General features: G+C 41.8%; 1 long non-coding RNA gene across 1 annotated transcript; it reads left to right on the top strand.

Annotated features, from left to right (window-relative positions):
* The first annotated feature begins 4,722 nt into the window (after positions 1 to 4,722).
* Positions 4,723 to 19,629, top strand: LOC117515124. Its single transcript, XR_004562064.1, has 3 exons — positions 4,723 to 4,798; positions 9,066 to 9,069; positions 19,619 to 19,629. It is a non-coding gene; the product is annotated as an uncharacterized LOC117515124 (long non-coding RNA).
* The last annotated feature ends 668 nt before the right edge of the window (positions 19,630 to 20,297 follow it).

The following is a 20,297-nucleotide window of genomic DNA, read 5'->3' as shown; positions in this document are numbered from 1 at the left end:
CTTACTGGTTTAGCACTATCACAGTTAACTTTTCAGAGAGGAGATAAGCAGCAATTAAAACCAAGTTTTAGGCTAACTGTGCTGACTACTGCTAGAATATTACTTACAGTGTTAAACTGGAGTGTTATCACACATCACTCCCCCTCTGATCACGTTGTCACGAAAATATATAAATAAATAAGCTGCCCAATTCCAATTTTGTTGTCTTAAAGTACTTGTACTCCCAACAAATAGAAAATAATTCAATAATTATTTCTGTTTGCTATGAAAAATTGGACTGTTGCGCTGTCATTTATCAAAAGCTTTAAAAAAAAAATCTAGTAGTGACCTTTGACTCCTGTCAGTCCCACCTGTACAACACTCACCCTTACTGTCAACTGCCATCCTTCAGTTGTGCTCTAAAAATGGAAGAGGGTCAAACACCATAAGTGGGAGGAGGCTTAACGGCACAGTCTTCTGCAAACATAGAGAACCTGGCCTCAGGGTCATTATAAACTCCGTTCCGCAAAGTCTGTCACCTCCTTTCTCAAAACAACACTGAGGTAAAAGAGAATGAACACCACCCCCACCCCAGTCAGGCAGTGCTTTTTCCAGTGTTTACATCCGACATGTTCACAATGAGTTAATATAAAGTAATTGGCACTTCAAGACAAACAGCTTTACAGGATTTCTCAACGTGATTTCTTCACATGCACATTAGTTTTCGACAAAGCTGAGTACATCCCTCAATCCAGGCACTCAATAGCAGGATAAAATTGCTGGACAATAAAGTCTTTAGGGTCCTGGTGCTTTCAGGCTTAGGTGCTAACTACTGATCTAAGATGATGACAAGATATCTTTGATAATAGGTCTCTTCGGAGGATCTTTGGGTTTCACTTAGTGTCAAACATTTAGTTAGTTGCACTGGAAGGGATTGTTAAGTATGGCATGATCCAGCAGGAAAGTGCCTCAGTATTGAGGACACCATCAGCTGAAGAAGACCAAGGGGACACCCATGTTTCACTTTGTTGCAGGTTACTTTCAACAAACAGTTTCTAGACCTGAACTGATGTACAATAGCTTAGAAACACAATAATTCTTACTTCTGAAACCTGTTATTATGCTGTTTTTCTCCTCATCTTAGTTAAGCCAAATACTTTAGAATGGTACATCACCATCACCCATTTATGAAAAAATACCCAATACTAAATGCACAAATTTCACAACTTGGGCACCATAGTGGTGGCATTAAGAGTGAGATTATGTGCTTTCACATTCCTAACCCACATCGTAGTTATGACCACTTCTCTAACCTTGAGGCAACCACTAGTCCTGACAGAACTACCTGTTTATATGCCTGTTATTTTAAGTGTTCCCTGATGAGAACAGGATCAGTAACCAAATACAAAGTCTAAATGGAGCCATTTAGGTGTTTGTTTTTGAGTCTTTTGTCGGAACACAGCCTTGACTCTTACTTTGCTTTTATAGCATAAACTTGGTTTACAAAGCTTTGTGCATAGCAAGTAGTCTAATAAGATAAGTTAAGATCAACTTTATTTATCCCAAAGGAAATTATTTAAGCACTCCAAGTGTGAACTAAGTTAAAATGTTATTGCCAAACTGGCAAGTTACAGTAGATTTTTTGGGAGCTGATAGCGATATAGGGAGGAAAAATGTACATGACCGATATAGCTGCCGATATATACAAGGTGAGATTGAGAAGTTTTTGAGCCTGACTCAAATAAAATAGGGCATGGTTCTTCATCATTTGCATTCCAAGAAACCAACATTTCTTGAGAATGCGTGAAGTTTTTCCTCACTGGATGTAATATTGAGAAATATTAGTTTTTCAGAATGCAAAAAACTGAGAACCACGCCCTACTTTTTCTAGGCAATGAGTCCTAAGATTTCATTATCAAACCTTCATGCCAAAAAAACACAACAGAGTCTTGATGTTTTGCAATGTAAACATAAACTTTATTTCAAAAAATTATCAATACAACCAATAACTAACCGATGTATGTCACACGACGCTCACATTGCCTCCACATGGATTGACAGTTACTATGGCAGCATTTGCATAAAATAGACTTCTTATCTATTAAGGCCACTCCTAGCTGTTGGCATAGCAACCACTTCTCATTTAGAAGAAGCAGGTTGTTCAAAAAAATGGAAGGTCATAGGTTCAATACATGAAGGCTTCTGTGTGTCACAACACTTTTGGTTTTGCTCCCATTTTGTATGAGATGAACTCAAAGATCTAAAACTTTTTCCACATGCACAATATCACCATTTCCCTCAAATATTGTTCACAAACCAGTCGAAATCTGTGATAGTGAGCACTTCTCCTTTGCTGAGATAATCCATCCCACCTCACAGGGGTGCCATATCAAGATGCTGATTAGACACCATGATTAGTGCACAGGTGTGCCTTAGACTGCCCACAATAAAAGGCCACTCTGAAAGGTGCAGTTTTATCACACAGCACAATGCCACAGATGTCGCAAGATTTGAGGGAGCGTGCAATTGGCATGCTGACAGCAGGAATGTCAACCAGAGCTGTTGCTCGTGTATTGAATGTTCATTTCTCTACCATAAGCCGTCTCCAAAGGCGTTTCAGAGAATTTGGCAGTACATCCAACCAGCCTCACAACCGCAGACCACGTGTAACCACACCAGCCCAGGACCTCCACATCCAGCATGTTCACCTCCAAGATCGTCTGAGACCATCCACTCGGACAGCTGCTGAAACAATCGGTTTGCATAACCAAAGAATTTCTGCACAAACTGTCAGAAACCGTCTCAGGGAAGCTCATCTGCATGCTCGTCGTCCTCATCGGGGTCTCGACCTGACTCCAGTTCGTCGTCATAACCGACTTGAGTGGGCAAATGCTCACATTCGCTGGCGTTTGGCACGTTGGAGAGGTGTTCTCTTCAGGGATGAATCCCGGTTCACACTGTCCAGGGCAGATGGCAGACAGCGTGTGTGGCGTCGTGTGGGTGAGCGGTTTTCTGATGTCAATGTTGTGGATCGAGTGGCCCATGGTGGCGGTGGGGTTATGGTATGGGCAGGCGTCTGTTATGGACGAAGAACACAGGTACATTTTATTGATGGCATTTTGAATGCACAGAGATACCGTGACGAGATCCTGAGGCCCATTGTTGTGCCAACATCCAAGAACATCACCTCATGTTGCAGGAGGATAATGCATGGCCCAATGTTGCAAGGATCTGTACACAATTCTTGGAAGCTGAAAATGTTTCAGTTCTTGCATGGCCGGCATACTCACCGGACATGTCACCCATTGAGCATGTTTGGGATGCTCTGGACCGGCGTATACGACAGCGTGTACCAGTTCCTGCCAATATCCAGCAACTTCGCACAGCCATTGAAGAGGAGTGGACCAACATTCCACAGGCCACAATTAACAACCTGATCAACTCTATGCGAAGGAGATGTGTTGCACTGCATGAGGCAAATGGTGGTCACACCAGATACTGACTGGTATCCCCCCCAATAAAACAAAACTGCACCTTTCAGAGTGGCCTTTTATTGTGGGCAGTCTAAGGCACACCTGTGCACTAATCATGGTGTCTAATCAGCATCTTGATATGGCACACCTGTGAGGTGGGATGGATTATCTCAGCAAAGGAGAAGTGCTCACTATCACAGATTTAGACTGGTTTGTGAACAATATTTGAGGGAAATGGTGATATTGTGTATGTGGAAAAAGTTTTAGATCTTTGAGTTCATCTCATACAAAATGGGAGCAAAACCAAAAGTGTTGCGTTTATATTTTGTTGAGTGTAATTAAGTACAGTTATTCACATGCAACATCAATTACAGCTAACATTCATATTTAGTCAAATGTGTCACAATCTTTGAGTTGAACTGAAGTATCGGTGTTTACGGTGTATAAACAGCCAAGTGGAGGATGTTTGAACACGTACTTCCCGTTTTGTCATAAGAGCAGATAAGCTTGATAGCAAGAGAGCGGTAGATAGCGTGTTAATGGATGCAGCAGGCGTGCAGATTTATCATGTCTTAATTAGTTTTACCATCATTAACTTTATCGTAATAACTATCTGCTAAAATTAATGACTCATTTTGCTAATTAGGATATCTCCGTGTAACCGAAACAGACTCCATGTTATAAATCAGTACCTCAACTTTCAGCTTGAGAAAATGCAAAATAATCACTTAATTAATAAGACTTTGTCCTTCACTGACAAGGACTGGCTTTTATTTAGAACACTGCTTTGTTCACAAAGGCTTTTACTTGCCCCCTCCCATCTATTTGGAAGGTGTCTGTGAGTGTGTGTGTATGTCTGTGATATGAGCGTGTGCAGGCATGTCTGAATGTGTGCACGCTGGTGTTTAACGGGTCATACGGAGGAACATGCCCACATCCCCCTTATCCTCCACGCTGGCTGCCCCTATAGAAGAGGGTAAATGTGATACTTTGTCACAGTTTGCAAACAGAAGCGTCCGGTGGGGCGCAGAAGTTCACCGGGTCAGCTAGAATGAAGTAAAGCAGCCATCTGTGTCAGCACCAGCAGGGCATTTTGGGTGGGGTTGATATGAAAAGGAGGCAAGTGCTGGAACCAGAGATGGAGAGAGGATGAGGGAATGCAGAGTCGAGTGTGCAGACAGAAACTGAGAGATATTGTAAATGGAAGGATGAGCAGGAAAAATGCTCTGAAAGTAGAAAGGTTAAAGAATAATCTTCAACATTTGCATTAAAGCTACAATGTGTAGGATTTAGGGTGTTTCTCAGCAGAAAGGGAATATACTATTCATAACCATGTGTTCATTAGTGTTAATCAGTGATGTTGGATGAACTCAGTTCACTTATGTGCAGGATTTCCATATAATAAATACACCTGGTCCCAGCTCAGTTAAATTACATTATCTTGCATTGATGTGTTTAGTGAGTTGGGGCTACATATATTTATTAGATGGAATCTAATCCAATGAGTCAGTTTTTGAGTGTATCACACAAACAAATGACTCACTGGATGAACTCAATTCAATTATGGGCAGGGTTTCCATATAATAAATATATGCAGTCCCAACTAAGTTAAATTAAATTATCTTGCATGGATTGGTTTGAGTTGGGGCTACATATATGAACTGAGTTCATCCAATGCATCAGTTTATGGCTTAGTCCAGGAGCCCTTCTACAAGGGAAGCCACCATGTTGCACCGCCATGTTAGTAGCCCAAAAGGGACAGATTTACTCGACCTTTTGCATTTTGCAGTGCTGCCAGAAGACTGAAGAAAAAAGAGGAACTGTCTATTGGGTACTAGTGCAGACAAGTAACCCACATTTTTGTGAAAAAGAGAATAATGCACATTTCTTATCCCCAAATCCCTGTCGCCAAAGAAATGAAAACGTGAAGGGTAAAAAAAATTGTGAAAACCTACAGCATAATGCAATGTGCAACATAACCACTAGACTAGATGACACTAAATCCTCTACACGGTCACTTTAAATCCAACATGAATCACCTTTAGGTTTAGCTGTTATTTCAGGGAAAGCTGTGTTTAGGCTTTGAGGTTGAAAAAAAAAATGTTTCTCAAATTTCAAAGCAGCTCCAGTACTGAGTTAAAGGAAATCTGAGAAAGGGTGAATGTTTTACAGATAACTTTGGAGATAGTAACTGGCTTGGGTCAACTATTTAGAACACGTTAAGATGCATTATCACAGTTTCTGTTTTTAAACTCTTCCCATTTATAACCATATTCTAATTCATCACAACCACATTTCTTTGAATTATCAACTTTTTCCATATGTTTAGTTCATACAACAGTTTGAACTTATTCTACGTAGCACAATTTGACTTTGAATTAACCTTTGTAAAAAACACTCTGCTTTAGATGACTGTCACTGGACTGCTTTCACAATTTGATCAATTTAATTTGTCACATACAGGATTTGAAAGTTACACAGATCTGAGCTGTTCCAGCTGCAATAATTCAGAAGATCAGCTACTGAGCTGAGATGTCCTGCTGCTGCATTTAGTGCAGTTTTATATATATACATATATCAGATTATTAACTTGGACAGTATTCCAAATACGTTCTCTGGACAAGACACCTACATCTGTAAATTATTTCTGATTCTATAAGTGAATGCTTTCATTCAGCCAATAGTTCTGAAAGCAAATGCTTCATTACCTACAACATTTTTACGATTGGTATGACGAGTGGTATGAATGTTTGTGTGTGGCACCTGGAATTGGCCAACCACCATGCGAGAGAGGGATCAAATGGGCACTTGCAGGGCGCACTCTGTCTTTCGGCCACTGGTGTGTGCGAATGGTTGTTGTGGCGACAGACGTACGAGGCCGTGAGAGGCAGCTCCGATTTTTCACAAGCGGCATACGATTCCACTTGTGCGCCATTGGCCCTAATTTGTGTCCCTTACAGTGGAGAGGCACTGCTTACATTTGACCTTATGAATTTGTCAAGATTAGTCATTGATGATTTGACTAATCAACAATTGATTGAATGCAGTTTCTCAACTACTAATTTTCATCAGGTGTTTCAATCCTCTCTATGCTAGCATAGAGAGCAGATCTCAATAGCCAGCGTAGCCACCAGCCATTAACAAATAAAGAATTAAGTGAAGGGGCTTTGTCTTAAAATTGAAAATTATAATAATCTGTTTGAATGATAATTTATGCTTCGTATGGCAGAATTTTATGAACACAGATGGTGAGCTAACATGATAGGTGCTGCCATTTGGACATTACTGTTTTCTTGCTTGTTTATCTTACAGTAATTAAAGGACAAGTATGTAAGAACAAGGTATATAATTCACCAAAAGAAGGCTAAACTGACCACAGGGGGTAATGCTAATGCAAAAAAAAAAAAAAAAAAAACAGGCACACAAAGACAATGTCAACTATATTGTTTGTGCAGGAGTGGTGTGGGTAAATCTGAGCCCCCCTATGGTCACTTTACTGCAAATAAACTGACTCCAAACCATTCTTACAGAGTATTTCTGGATTTACATCTTTGCCTATCAACAGCGCTGAATCTCCAGAGATCCTTTAAAAAGAATGCTAGCTGTCAGCAAACATTCAAAGAGTGGCATTTTAACTGCAAAACCATAACAAGCACTTAGGATTCTGCTCCTGTCGGTGACAGGCTGTGGTGAGAGGAAACTAGTAGCCCATTCCTTTTGATCTATCTTGAGGCTCAATTAGCCCTCTGCTCACTGACCCTAACACTGTGTGTGGAGAGAGTGTAATGAGAGGAAATAGCCTAAGTGACTGCATGCTTTCTGCCTCTCTACGGGTTGACAGCGGTCCCTGGGGATAGTCACATTTACCTTGTTTTCAACTGGCGTGAGATCATTTCAATATTCATTCATTCATTCATTTTCTACACCAGCTTAGTCCAATCAAGGGTCACGGGGGGTGGTTGGGGGTGCTGTGGCTTATCCCAGCAGTGATAGGGCGTGATGCAGGGTACACCCTACAGTTTCTTTATCCAGCTTGTAAAATGCAAAGCGCTTATGAATTGGCTCTATGAATTTCCTGTTATTCCTCATTTTTATTATGCAATCAGATTTTACGTGGTGTGGTTATGCAGTAGCAGATGAGTTATGCTAACCCTACTTAACCTCACCCCCATGTGGAAACGGTCAGTTCCCCTTAATGAGCGGTATTCTGTTGCATTGTGCCTGCAGAGACAAAAACCATGTGCAATGTTCTCGCTCTGGAACAGCTGACCTCGTGAGAGGAAAATTTAGACTACGTGCCCCGAGACAATGCATTTTCAGTTCAAGCTGTCCCAAATAATAAGCCTCGCCACAGAGTCAGCACTTTGTGCAGCCCAGAAAACACAACGCAACTTTGCAAAAGCTGGGGCAATGCTGGCGCTCCATTTGCCCAAATCAACATGATGCATTGAATGAATAATAGAACAGTCTTTTTTTTTTAAATGGATTGAGAACTACGTTCTCTCTTTCTTCCCTTCTTGTGAATGCTTTGCAATTAAAAACCCAAGAATCTAACCGAGTTACAGAACTCAACATGAGCAAGTGCCAGTTTCTTGAACTCTTCCCCACATTAGACTGTAATCGTAAATTAGCTAGCCTCTTGTATAGCTTTTAATTAGTGATTCGAAAGATCAGTGGAAAACACATCCACACCAGACATCACAAAGTTCTTAGATTTACAATCGTGATTTGCAAGTCTATTTGGTACTTTCAATTCCACTAACTTTTGATGGTGTACAGCGTATCCAGAAAGTATTCACAACACTTCACTTTTTTCCATGTTTTGTTATGTTAAAGCCTTATTCCCAAATGGATTAAATAAATTGCTTCCCTCAAAATTCTATCCAGAACAACCCATAATGACATGATTTTTTTTTTTTTGCAAATTTAAAAAAAAAAAAAAAAAAAAGAAAAATCATATGCACATAAGTATTCACACCCTTTGCTCAATACTTTGTTGATGCACCTTTGGCAGCAGTTAGAGCCTCAGGTCTTCTTGAATATGATGCCACAAGCTTGGAAGTTGTATCTTTGGGCAGATTTTTCCATTCTTTTACAGCACCTCTCAAGCTCCATCAGGTTGGATGGGGGAGCATCGGTGCACAGCCATTTTCAGATCTCTCCAGAGATGTTCAGTCAGATTCAGGTCTGGGCTCTGGCTGGACCACTCAAGGACATTCACAGAGTTGTCCTGAAGCCACTCTTTTCATATCTTGTCTGTGTGCTTAGGGTCACTGAAAGATGAACCGTCACCCAGGCTGAGGTCAAGCACACGCTGGAGCAGATTTTCATCCTGATGTCTCTGTACATTGCTACATTCATCTTTCCCTCAATCCTGACTGGTCTTCCCGTTCCTGTCACTGAAAAATATCCCAGCAGCATGATGCTGCCACCAACATGCTTCACTGTAGGCATGGTGCCTGGTTTCCTCCAAACATGATGCATGGCATTTAGAAGTTCGAGATTTGTGCCTCAAGTCAATCCCTTCTGAGGTCTACAGACAATTCCTTTGACTTCATGCTTGGTTTGTGCTCTGACATGCACTGTCAGCTGTGGGACCTTATGTGTAGACAGGTGTGTGTCTTTCCAAATAATGTCCAATCAACTCCATTTACCCCAGGTGGACTCCATTTAAGCTGCAGAAACATCTCAAGGATAATGCATGGAAACAGAATGCACCTGAGCTCAATTTTGAGCTTCATGGCAAAAGGGTGAGAATACTTACACTATGCACATGTGATTTGTTTTTTTGTGTTTGTTTGGTTTTTTTAATGAATTTGCAAAGATTTCAAAATACCTTTTTTTTTCCACATTGTCATTATGGGGTATTATGTGTAGAATTTTGAGGAAAAAAATTATTTAATCCATTTTGGAATAATGCTGTAACATAACAAAATGTGGAAAAAGTGAAGCGCTGTGAATACTTTCTGATGCACCATACCAGCAGAATGTACATGATATGAATTGCAAAACAAAGTCACACTGAAGAGAATTTCTCAAGTTTCGTATCCAAATGAAATACAGGCATTCTGAGAGCTTTCCACTGCTGAAAATCTGTCAAACCTCAGACCAATATGTTAATTATGAGACTCTATGGACTATACAAAAGTCATACACATTATTTCATCTCATTTCTTTCTGTAAGTCCATAAAACCAGTTGTGATCACAAAACACGGAAAAGAAACAAGTAGCGCTGTGAGATCATATGACATCATTCCATTCCTCACGGTGATTTTTTCGCCCATTGTTAAATCTCCATATCTGTTACTCAGCTCGCTAACACAAAGAAATGGTAATGCAACGTGACTGCAATATAACAGAAAATAAGATACAACTACTCAACAAAAACTTTACAATACTTTACGCTGGTCAACTATATCATCTACCATCAGGCTACACAAAAAACGGTACACACTTACACTTTTGAATCCAGATTGATGTTGATATGGAGCCCAATCTGAAAGAGTGACAGCGAACTGTCCAACTGCACTTGTGAGCTGCAGGTAGTTGTGTTTGGGATGGCATCAGATTGGTGTAAATCAGATGATCACGTCCATATCCCTGCTAAACAACTGACATCGTAATGACTACTGTGATGGGCTCAACCAGATTATCGTTGGGAAGCATTGATCAGACCACACCAGAATCACCGGGGAGGTAGCCGGCAGCCGGCCGTGCCTCTGTGGGGGACTCTGGGATTCAGTTTGGCAAAAAGTTGTAGTAAGACAGGACGAGGTAGAAGCAGGTATGAAGAGATAATGTGGCACTGTGAAGAATGGATGAGCTTCTGTGCATGCGAGAACCCACCGATGAAACAAAGGCTCATTTGTGTCTCGTCGAGCCTTCATGGAGGCAGTGTCACTGACGGCACGCTCCAGATGCTTCAGATGCATAAAAAGCCACAGCTCCCAAATGACAAAGATTTACAACTCTCCAAAGTGTTGTTTGCAGTAGAGCAGCCTGTCTGGTAACCATTCATAATAATCCAGAGAAGCAACAAATCTTTCCTTTACAACAGTCCAACGCGTGACTTCATATGACCTGGCTTCTCCGAGGCTTTGTTCTTAAAAACACACACACAAAGGTATCGATAGGCAGTAATTTAGACATGTGGCATAATTTAGAATTCACTTAGTTCACTGCCCAAATCTGTTACTTTGGTATTGTCTGGGTTTTGCCTAGAATGATCTCAGTTTTTGCATCCAAAAAAGTACAAACACACATACAGAAGAACTGTAAAACAATGTTCAGCAAGAATATGGCCCATTGTTTATAGTTCTAAAGTGGGGTAAAAAGGTAGTTAGTCAGGCCCTGATTGTGCAAGTTCTCCTACTTAGAAAGATGAGAGAGGTCTGTAATTTTCATTATAGGTACACTTCAACTATGAGAGACAAATGAGAAAAAAAAATCCAGGAAATCACATTGTAGGATTTTTAAAGAATTTATTTGTAAATTATGGTGGAAAATAAGTATTTGGTTAATACCAAAAGTACAACTCAATACTTTGTAACATAATCTTTGTTGGCAATGACAGAGGTCAAACGTTTCCTGTATGTCTTCACCAGGTTTGCACACACTGTAGGTGGTATTTTGGCCCATTCCTCCATGCAGATCTCCTCTAGAGCAATGATGTTTTGGGGCTGTCGCTGGGCAACATGGACTTTGAACTCCCTCCACAAATTTTCTATGGAGTTGAGGTGTGGAGACTGGCTAGGCCACTCCAGGACTTTGAAATGCTTTTATGTAGCCACTCCTTTGTTGCCTGAGCGGTGTGTTTGGGATCATTGTCATGCTGGAAGACCCAGCCACGTTGCATCTTCAATGCTCTCACTGATGGAAGGAGGTTTTGGCTTAAAATCTCACGATACATGGCCCTGTTCATTCTTCCCTTAACACAGATCTGTCGTCCTGTCCCCTTTGCAGAAAAACAGCCCCAAAGCATGATGTTTCCACCCCCATGCTTCACAGTAGATATGGTGTTCTTGGAATGCAACTCAGCATTCTTCTTCCTCCAAACACGATGAGTTGAGTTTTTACTAAAAAGTTATTTTGATGCATCATACCACATGATATTCTTCCAATCCTCTTGTGGATCATCCATATGCTCTCTGGCAAACCTCAGACAGGCCTGGACACGTACTAGCTTAAGCAGGGAAACACGCCTGGCACTGCAGGATTTGAGTCCCTCTCTGTGTAGTGTGTAGAATTTGTTACTTTGGTCCCAGCTCTCTGCAGGTCATTCATCAGGTCCCACTGTGTAGTTCTGGCATTTTTGTTAACCGTTCTCATGATCATTTTGACCCCATGGGATAAGATCTTGCGTGGAGCCCCAGATCGAGGGAGATTATCAATGGTCTTGTATGTCTTCCATTTTCTTACAATTGCTCCCACAGTTGATTTATTCACACCAACTTGCTCGACTATTATAGACTCAATCTTCCCAGCCTGGTGCACATCTACATTTTTCTTTCTGGTGTCCTTCGACAGCTCTTTGGTCTTGACCATGGTTGACTTTGGAGTCTGATTGTTTGAGGCTATGGACAGGTGTCTTTTATACAGATAAGTTCAAACAGATGCCATTAATACAGGTAACAGGTGGAGCACAGAAAGGCTTCTTAAAGAAGACGTTACAGGTCTGTACGACCCAGCAATCTTGCTTGTTTGTGGGTGACCAAATACTTATTTTCCACCACAATTTACAAATAAATTCTTTAAAATCCTACAATGTGATTTGCCTGTGCTGCTCCACAGCCTGTCCAGTGGATTTTTATTTTGTTTTAGCACTGTTGTTGTTGCGTTACCTGTGCTGCTCCACAGCCTGTCTAGTGGATTTTTATTTTGTTTTAGCACTGTTGTCGGTGCGTTACCTGTGCTGCTCCACAGCCTGTCTAGTGGATTTTTATTTTGTTTTAGCACTGTTGTCGTGCGTTACCTGTGCTGCTCCACAGCCTGTCTAGTGGATTTTTATTTTGTTTTAGCACTGTGTTGTGCGTTACCTGTGCTGCTCCACAGCCTGTCTAGTGGATTTTTATTTGTTAGCACTGTTGTTGTGCGTTACCTGTGCTGCTCCACAGCCTGTCTAGTGGATTTCTATTTTGTTTTAGCACTGTTGTCGTGCGTTACCTGTGCTGCTCCACAGCCTGTCTAGTGGATTTTATTTGTTTTAGCACTGTTGTCGTTCGTTGCCTGTGCTGCTCCACAGCCTGTCCAGTGGATTTTTATTTTTATTTATTTTATTTTTAGCACTGTTGTGTGCGTTACCTTGCTGCTCCACAGCCTGTCTAGTGGATTTTATTTTTATTTTAGCACTGTTGTCGTGCGTTACCTGTGCTGCTCCACAGCCTGTCTAGTGGATTTTATTTTGTTTTAGCACTGTTTGTCGTGCGTTGCCTGTGCTGCTCCACAGCCTGTCCAGTGGATTTTTATTTTATTTTATTTTATTTTTAGCACTGTTGTTGTGCGTTACCTGTGCTGCTCCACAGCCTGTCTAGTGGATTTTTATTTTATTTTAGCACTGTTGTCGTGCGTTACCTGTGCTGCTCCACAGCCTGTCTAGTGTCGGATTCCCTGTTTGGGAATCCGCTAGCTTAGCGTAGCTACTAGCTCTTAGCCGTTTTAGCATGGCGGCTTCTCCTGTCTCTCCCGTACTTTTCTGCTCTGGGTGTGAAATGTTTAGTTATTCCTCGGCCTCTTTTAGCAGTAACGGTACATGTAATAAGTGCAGCTTATTCGTAGCTTTGGAGGCCAGGCTGGGCGAATTGGAGGCTCGGCTCCGCACCGTGGAAAATTCTACAGCTAGCCAGGCCCCTGTAGTCGGTGCGGACCAAGGTAGCTTAGCCGCCGTTAGTTCCCCCCTGGCAGACCCCGTGCAGTCGGGAAGGCAGGCTGACTGGGTGACTGTGAGGAGGAAGCGTAGCCCTAAACAGAAGCCCCGTGTACACCGTCAACCCGTTCACATCTCTAACCGTTTTTCCCCACTCGACGATACACTCGCCGAGGATCAAACTCTGGTTATTGGCGACTCTGTTTTGAGAAATGTGAAGTTAGCGACACCAGCAACCATTGTCAATTGTCTTCCGGGGGCCAGAGCAGGCGACATCGAAGGACATTTGAAATTGCTGGCTAAGGCTAAGCGTAAATTTGGTAAGATTGTAATTCACGTCGGCAGTAATGACACTCGGTTACGCCAATCGGAGGTCACTAAAATTAACATTGAATCGGTGTGTAACTTTGCAAAAACAATGTCGGACTCTGTTGTTTTCTCTGGGCCCCTCCCCAATCAGACCGGGAGTGACATGTTTAGCCGCATGTTCTCCTTGAATTGCTGGCTGTCTGAGTGGTGTCCAAAAAATGAGGTGGGCTTCATTGATAATTGGCAAAGCTTCTGGGGAAAACCTGGTCTTGTTAGGAGAGACGGCATCCATCCCACTTTAGAGGGAGCAGCTCTCATTTCTAGAAATCTGGCCAATTTTTTGGGATCCTCCAAACTGTGACTGTCTAGCGTTGGGACCAGGAGGCAGAGCTGTGGTCTTATACACCTCTCTGCAGCTTCTCTCCCCCTGCCATCCCCCTATTACCCCATCCCCGTAGAGACGGTGCCTGCTCCCAGACCACCAATAACTAGCAAAAATCTATTTAAGCATAAAAATTCAAAAAGAAAAAATAATATAGCACCTTCAATTGCACCACAGACTAAAACAGTTAAATGTGGTCTATTAAACATTAGGTCTCTTTCTTCTAAGTCCCTGTTGGTAAATGATATAATAATTGATCAACGTATTGATTTATTCTGCCTAACAGAAACTTGGTTACAGCAGGATGAATATGTTAGTTTAAATGAGTCAACACCCCCGAGTCACACTAACTGTCAGAATGCTCGTAGCACGGGCCGGGGCGGAGGATTAGCAGCAATCTTCCATTCCAGCTTATTAATTAATCAAAAACCTAGACAGAGCTTTAATTCATTTGAAAGCTTGTCTCTTAGTCTTGTCCATCCAAATTGGAAGTCCCAAAAACCAGTTTTATTTGTTATTATCTATCGTCCACCTGGTCGTTACTGTGAGTTTCTCTGTGAATTTTCAGACCTTTTGTCTGACTTAGTGCTTAGCTCAGATAAGATAATTATAGTGGGCGATTTTAACATCCACACAGATGCTGAGAATGACAGCCTCAACACTGCATTTAATCTATTATTAGACTCTATCGGCTTTGCTCAAAAAGTAAATGAGTCCACCCACCACTTTAATCATATTTTAGATCTTGTTCTGACTTATGGTATGGAAATAGAAGACTTAACAGTATTCCCTGAAAACTCCCTTTTGTCTGATCATTTTTTAATAACATTTACATTTACCCTGATGGACTACCCTGCAGTGGGGAATAAGTTTCATTACACTAGAAGTCTTTCAGAAAGCGCTGTAACTAGGTTTAAGGATATGATTCCTTCTTTATGTTCTCTAATGTCATATACCAACACAGAGCAGAGTAGCTACCTAAACTCTGTAAGGGAGTTAGAGTATCTTGTCAATAGTTTTACATCCTCATTGAAGACAACTTTGGATGCTGTAGCTCCTCTGAAAAAGAGAGCTTTAAATCAGAAGTGTCTGACTCCGTGGTATAACTCACAAACTCGTAGCTTAAAGCAGATAACCCGTAAGTTGGAGAGGAAATGGCGTCTCACTAATTTAGAAGATCTTCACTTAGCCTGGAAAAAGAGTTTGTTGCTCTATAAGAAAGCCCTTCGTGAAGCTAGGACATCTTTCTACTCATCACTAATTGAAGAAAATAAGAACAACCCCAGGTTTCTTTTCAGCACTGTAGCCAGGCTGACAAAGAGTCAGAGCTCTATTGAGCTGAGTATTCCATTAACTTTAACTAGTAATGACTTCATGACTTTCTTTGCTAACAAAATTTTGACTATTAGAGAAAAAATTACTCATAACCATCCCAAAGATGTATCGTTATCTTTGGCTGCTTTCAGTGATGCCGGTATTTGGTTAGACTCTTTCTCTCCGATTGTTCTGTCTGAGTTATTTTCATTAGTTACTTCATCCAAACCATCAACATGCTTATTAGACCCCATTCCTGCCAGGCTGCTCAAGGAAGTCCTACCATTATTTAATGCTTCAATCTTAAATATGATCAATCTATCTTTGTTAGTTGGTTATGTACCACAGGCCTTTAAGGTGGCAGTAATTAAACCATTACTTAAAAAGCCATCACTTGACCCAGCTATCTTAGCTAATTATAGGCCAATCTCCAACCTTCCTTTTCTCTCAAAGATTCTTGAGAGGGTAGTTGTAAAACAGCTAACTGATCACCTGCAGAGGAATGGTCTATTTGAAGAGTTTCAGTCAGGTTTTAGAATTCATCATAGTACAGAAACAGCATTAGTGAAGGTTACAAATGATCTTCTTATGGCTTCGGACAGTGGACTTATCTCTGTGCTTGTTCTGTTGGACCTCAGTGCTGCTTTTGATACTGTTGACCATAAAATTTTATTACAGAGATTAGAGCATGTCATAGGTATTAAAGGCATTGCGCTGCGGTGGTTTGAATCATATTTGTCTAATAGATTACAGTTTGTTCATGTAAATGGGGAATCTTCTTCACAGACTAAAGTTAATTATGGAGTTCCACAAGGTTCTGTGCTAGGACCAATTTTATTCACTTTATACATGCTTCCCTTGGGCAGTATTATTAGACGGTATTGCTTAAATTTTCATTGTTACGCAGATGATACCCAGCTTTATCTATCCATGAAGCCAGAGGATACGCACCAATTAGCTAAACTGCAGGATTGTCTTACAGACATAAAGACATGGATGACCTCTAATTTCCTGCTTTTAAACTCAGATAAAACTGAAGTTATTGTACTTGGCCCCACAAATCTTAGAAGCATGGTGTCTAACCAGATCGTTACTCTGGATGGCATTTCCCTGATCTCTAGTAATACTGTGAGAAATCTTGGAGTTATTTTTGATCAGGATATGTCATTCAAAGCGCATATTAAACAAATATGTAGGACTGCCTTTTTGCATTTACGCAATATCTCTAAAATCAGAAAGGTCTTGTCTCAGAGTGATGCTGAAAAACTAATTCATGCATTTGTTTCCTCTAGGCTGGACTATTGTAATTCATTATTATCAGGTTGTCCTAAAAGTTCCCTAAAAAGCCTTCAGTTGGTTCAGAATGCTGCAGCTAGAGTACTGACGGGGACTAGCAGGAGAGAGCATATCTCACCCGTGTTGGCCTCCCTTCATTGGCTTCCTGTTAATGCTAGAATAGAATTTAAAATTCTTCTTCTTACTTATAAGGTTTTGAATAATCAGGTCCCATCTTATCTTAGGGACCTCATAGTACCATATTACCCCATTAGAGCGCTTCGCTCTCAGACTGCGGGCTTACTTGTAGTTCCTAGGGTTTGTAAGAGTAGAATGGGAGGCAGAGCCTTCAGCTTTCAGGCTCCTCTCCTGTGGAACCAGCTCCCAATTCAGATCAGGGAGACAGATACCCTCTCTACTTTTAAGATTAGGCTTAAAACTTTCCTTTTCGCTAAGGCTTATAGTTAGGGCTGGATCGGGTGACCCTGGACCATCCCTTGGTTATGTTGCTTTAGACGTAGACTGTGTTTCATAATTATTGTATGGCCTTGCCTTGCAATGTGGAGCGCCTTGGGGCAACTGTTTGTTGTGATTTGGCGCTATACAAGAAAAAAGTTGATTGATTGATTGATTGATTTGGTTGAAGTGCGCAATGAAGCAGGCATGTATGCAATACCTGTAAAATCGTAGCCGCCTCTAACGCCTGTTACACCTGTTGCTACAATTATTGCACACACCAGCAGCTGAAAGTCAAGTTTGCGCTGTGATAGCCATCAAACCAGCAGGTGTTGGCCAAATTCCAGGTGACATGCTCGAACATCTAACACCGCTCGCATGGCACTTAGAAAATGTGTGGCCTTTCGCACTATTACCATACAACAGTCAGGAGACAATCACTGTTGAGTGGATGTGGCATTTGTCTAAGTCATCCACGAGTGTGGCTTTGCAAACAGACACAGTGACAAGTGGTGTGTGTGCTGAATAACAGGGGGTGTGGCACTGACAGGAGTGGCCGTGGAGATCTGTGGTTCTGGACCTCACAGCTGGGAACAGTACCGATGTTTGGCACGGACATGAACTAACAACTGTCCACTGTGACGCACGTGTGTCTGCTTGCTGGCATCACGCGGACATACTAAAAACATATATCGCTGTTGCAATGGGCTGCAGCGAGTGCATGCACCACACACACATTGACAGGCTACCCCAGGTTGAAATGGACTGTCAGATCATAACACGCTGCAGCAATTTGAATGTCATGCCACCCATGTGACCTCTGTTCCACATGACGCGGCGTCTGTCCTGTGGCATGCCGCGCGGTGTGCCATCCACAAGGCATGAGTTTTGGGCAGGACAGCACATGGGGCCGGCTGTACATGCCACCAGCAGATGTAGACACGTAAGAGCGCCCTGCTTCTCATTCAGTCATTTCCTGACTGTACGACTGTGACTAGGGTCATCTACAGAGGAACAGATGGTTCATGCTTGTATTGTCTGCTTGATAACCACAGATTCAATAAAAATGGGGGGTTTTTATGGTGTGTGGTTGTATTTCTTTTTAAAGTGTCCATGTCCTTCTTGATATCAGGCATTTTCCCACACCTTTCACAGGACAGCGATGGTAGCTCAGTGGTAAAGTTTTGATGGCAATCAGAGCTTTTGGAAGTGCAGGTTTGAATCCCTGGGTGTCAGTATTTTTTTTTCACAGCTGTGTTCCGCATGCACAAAAACGTTGTAGCATGTATTTTTTTTTCTTCACAGCAGCTGCGCGATGTGGTTACACATCACCATCTGCTCGCACTCTGTTCCCACATGCATGAATCGTTCGCAGCGGCATCGTGCAGGCCCTGCCCATCGGCTCAATGTTTTTGTGGTTCACTCATACGAGCTGTTCCACCATGAGTCACCCTGAGTTGTACTTTTTCACACTATGTGTGAAGGGGCCCTTAAGAGATGTTGGTCCTAGTGACATGATAGCATCCAGAGGTCTGTCAAATCATTCTCAGTCCTCAATTGCAAATCCCAGTAAAGTCTCAAGTCAGCTGTCCACACATGGTAGTATATTATGACTTGAGCCTTGACTTGGGGACTTCTGATTCATGACTTCAGAGTGACTTGATGGTGACTTACTCCCACCTTTGATAGCATCACACAGTTACCCATTCAACCAGTCTGCCCATTCTCCTCTAACCTCTGACATCAATGAGGCATTTTTGTCCACACAACTGCCCGCACACTGGAAATATTCTCTTTTTTGGACCATTCTCTGTAAACCCTAGAGATGGTTGTGTGTAAAAATCCCAGTAGATCAGCAGATTCTGAAATACTCAGACCAGCCCTCTGGCACCAACAACCATGGCACATTCAAAGTCACTTAAATCTCCTTCTCCTTACTTAAATCTTTGGCGAATTAGCAATTTGTGTTAACAAACAATTGAACAGGTGCACCTAATAAAGTGACAGGTGAATGTTTTTTCCATTTCTTCTAAAACCAGTCTTGCATAATTGTCAGGTCACACAATCTGTCTCTTTATCTGTTAATAATCACACTTGTAAACATTTTAGACCAGGGATGGACAACAGTGTCCCATGAAGGGCCAAGACACAGTGAAGGTTTTCCTTGCTACCAATCACCTCAGCAGATGATTTCATTGATGATCCGGTGAAGCTCCTCATACACCTATCTGCTGAAGTGGTTTGTTGCAAGGAAAACCTACAGTCTTGGCCATCATTACCCACCTATGGTTTAGACATACAATCCTTGACTTCTCTTTGGTTCCTCCCTTTTATTTGAATGTCTGCAGCATAATTAATATTTATAGGACAAAAGACTGAATGTAGTTGAGATACAAGGTGTCGCCATAACCAGACCTCATAGCAAAGCTGTTTCACCACCTAACCTTTCTTTTAAAGCATCAAATCCATTGTCACACAGGAAGCATTTACCTAAATGAGTGCAGCACACACAAAAAACAACTCATGAAATATAGTATGTTTAACTTCACCTGGCAGAAAGCAGCCAGAATTCCTGTAAGTAATACGTTGGCTACCAGGAGTTTATGCTTCACATTAGGTAGAGAGAACCTGACAGTTTGCTGGAACGAGAAGAAGGTATTATGTTATGATAGACTTGTCTCACGTATCAATAACTGCTGGGCTTGTCACGGTCGGGTCAGTGAAGCTGTTACCTGGAGGGGAGAAAAAAGTGATAGCTGATACGCAGAAAAAAACAGCAGTAAGTATGTTAGGAAAACATCAGGGAGAAGAGGAAAGAGCAGATGAGAACCTCACAGATCCTCTTTTGTGAAAATTTGCTGGGAAAATCACCCAGCTGTCCCATTAAGCAGAAGCTCCAATCAGAAACCCATGCCCAGGAAGGAACTGTTGGCTAACACTAACACGCTGCATTAGTCAGACACTCATCTCTGCCAAGCCCTCAACACAGCTTGTCCACTCCTTTCCAAGTTTAAAACCTCATTTATTCACCATTTCCCCTTCTGCTAATCCTTCACCTTATTCAGATCTTGGCCTCATGTTCTTCTGCATGAGTTACATCCATAGATGCATAGTCAACTCGTAAAAGACCCACAGACCAAGAATAAAGTCAGTTGTGCTACAGTGACTGAACAAAACACACAAAGAACCAACTAACCGCCCTGACATCCACAGGCTTTCTTGTCTGCGTCCTCATTTGTCGTGCCC

The sequence above is a fragment of the Thalassophryne amazonica genome, chromosome 8 (assembly GCF_902500255.1).
Source record: "Thalassophryne amazonica chromosome 8, fThaAma1.1, whole genome shotgun sequence".
Taxonomy (NCBI): domain Eukaryota; kingdom Metazoa; phylum Chordata; class Actinopteri; order Batrachoidiformes; family Batrachoididae; genus Thalassophryne; species Thalassophryne amazonica.
The sequence above is the reverse complement of the archived record's forward strand: the minus strand, read 5'-3'. Positions and strand labels throughout refer to the sequence as shown.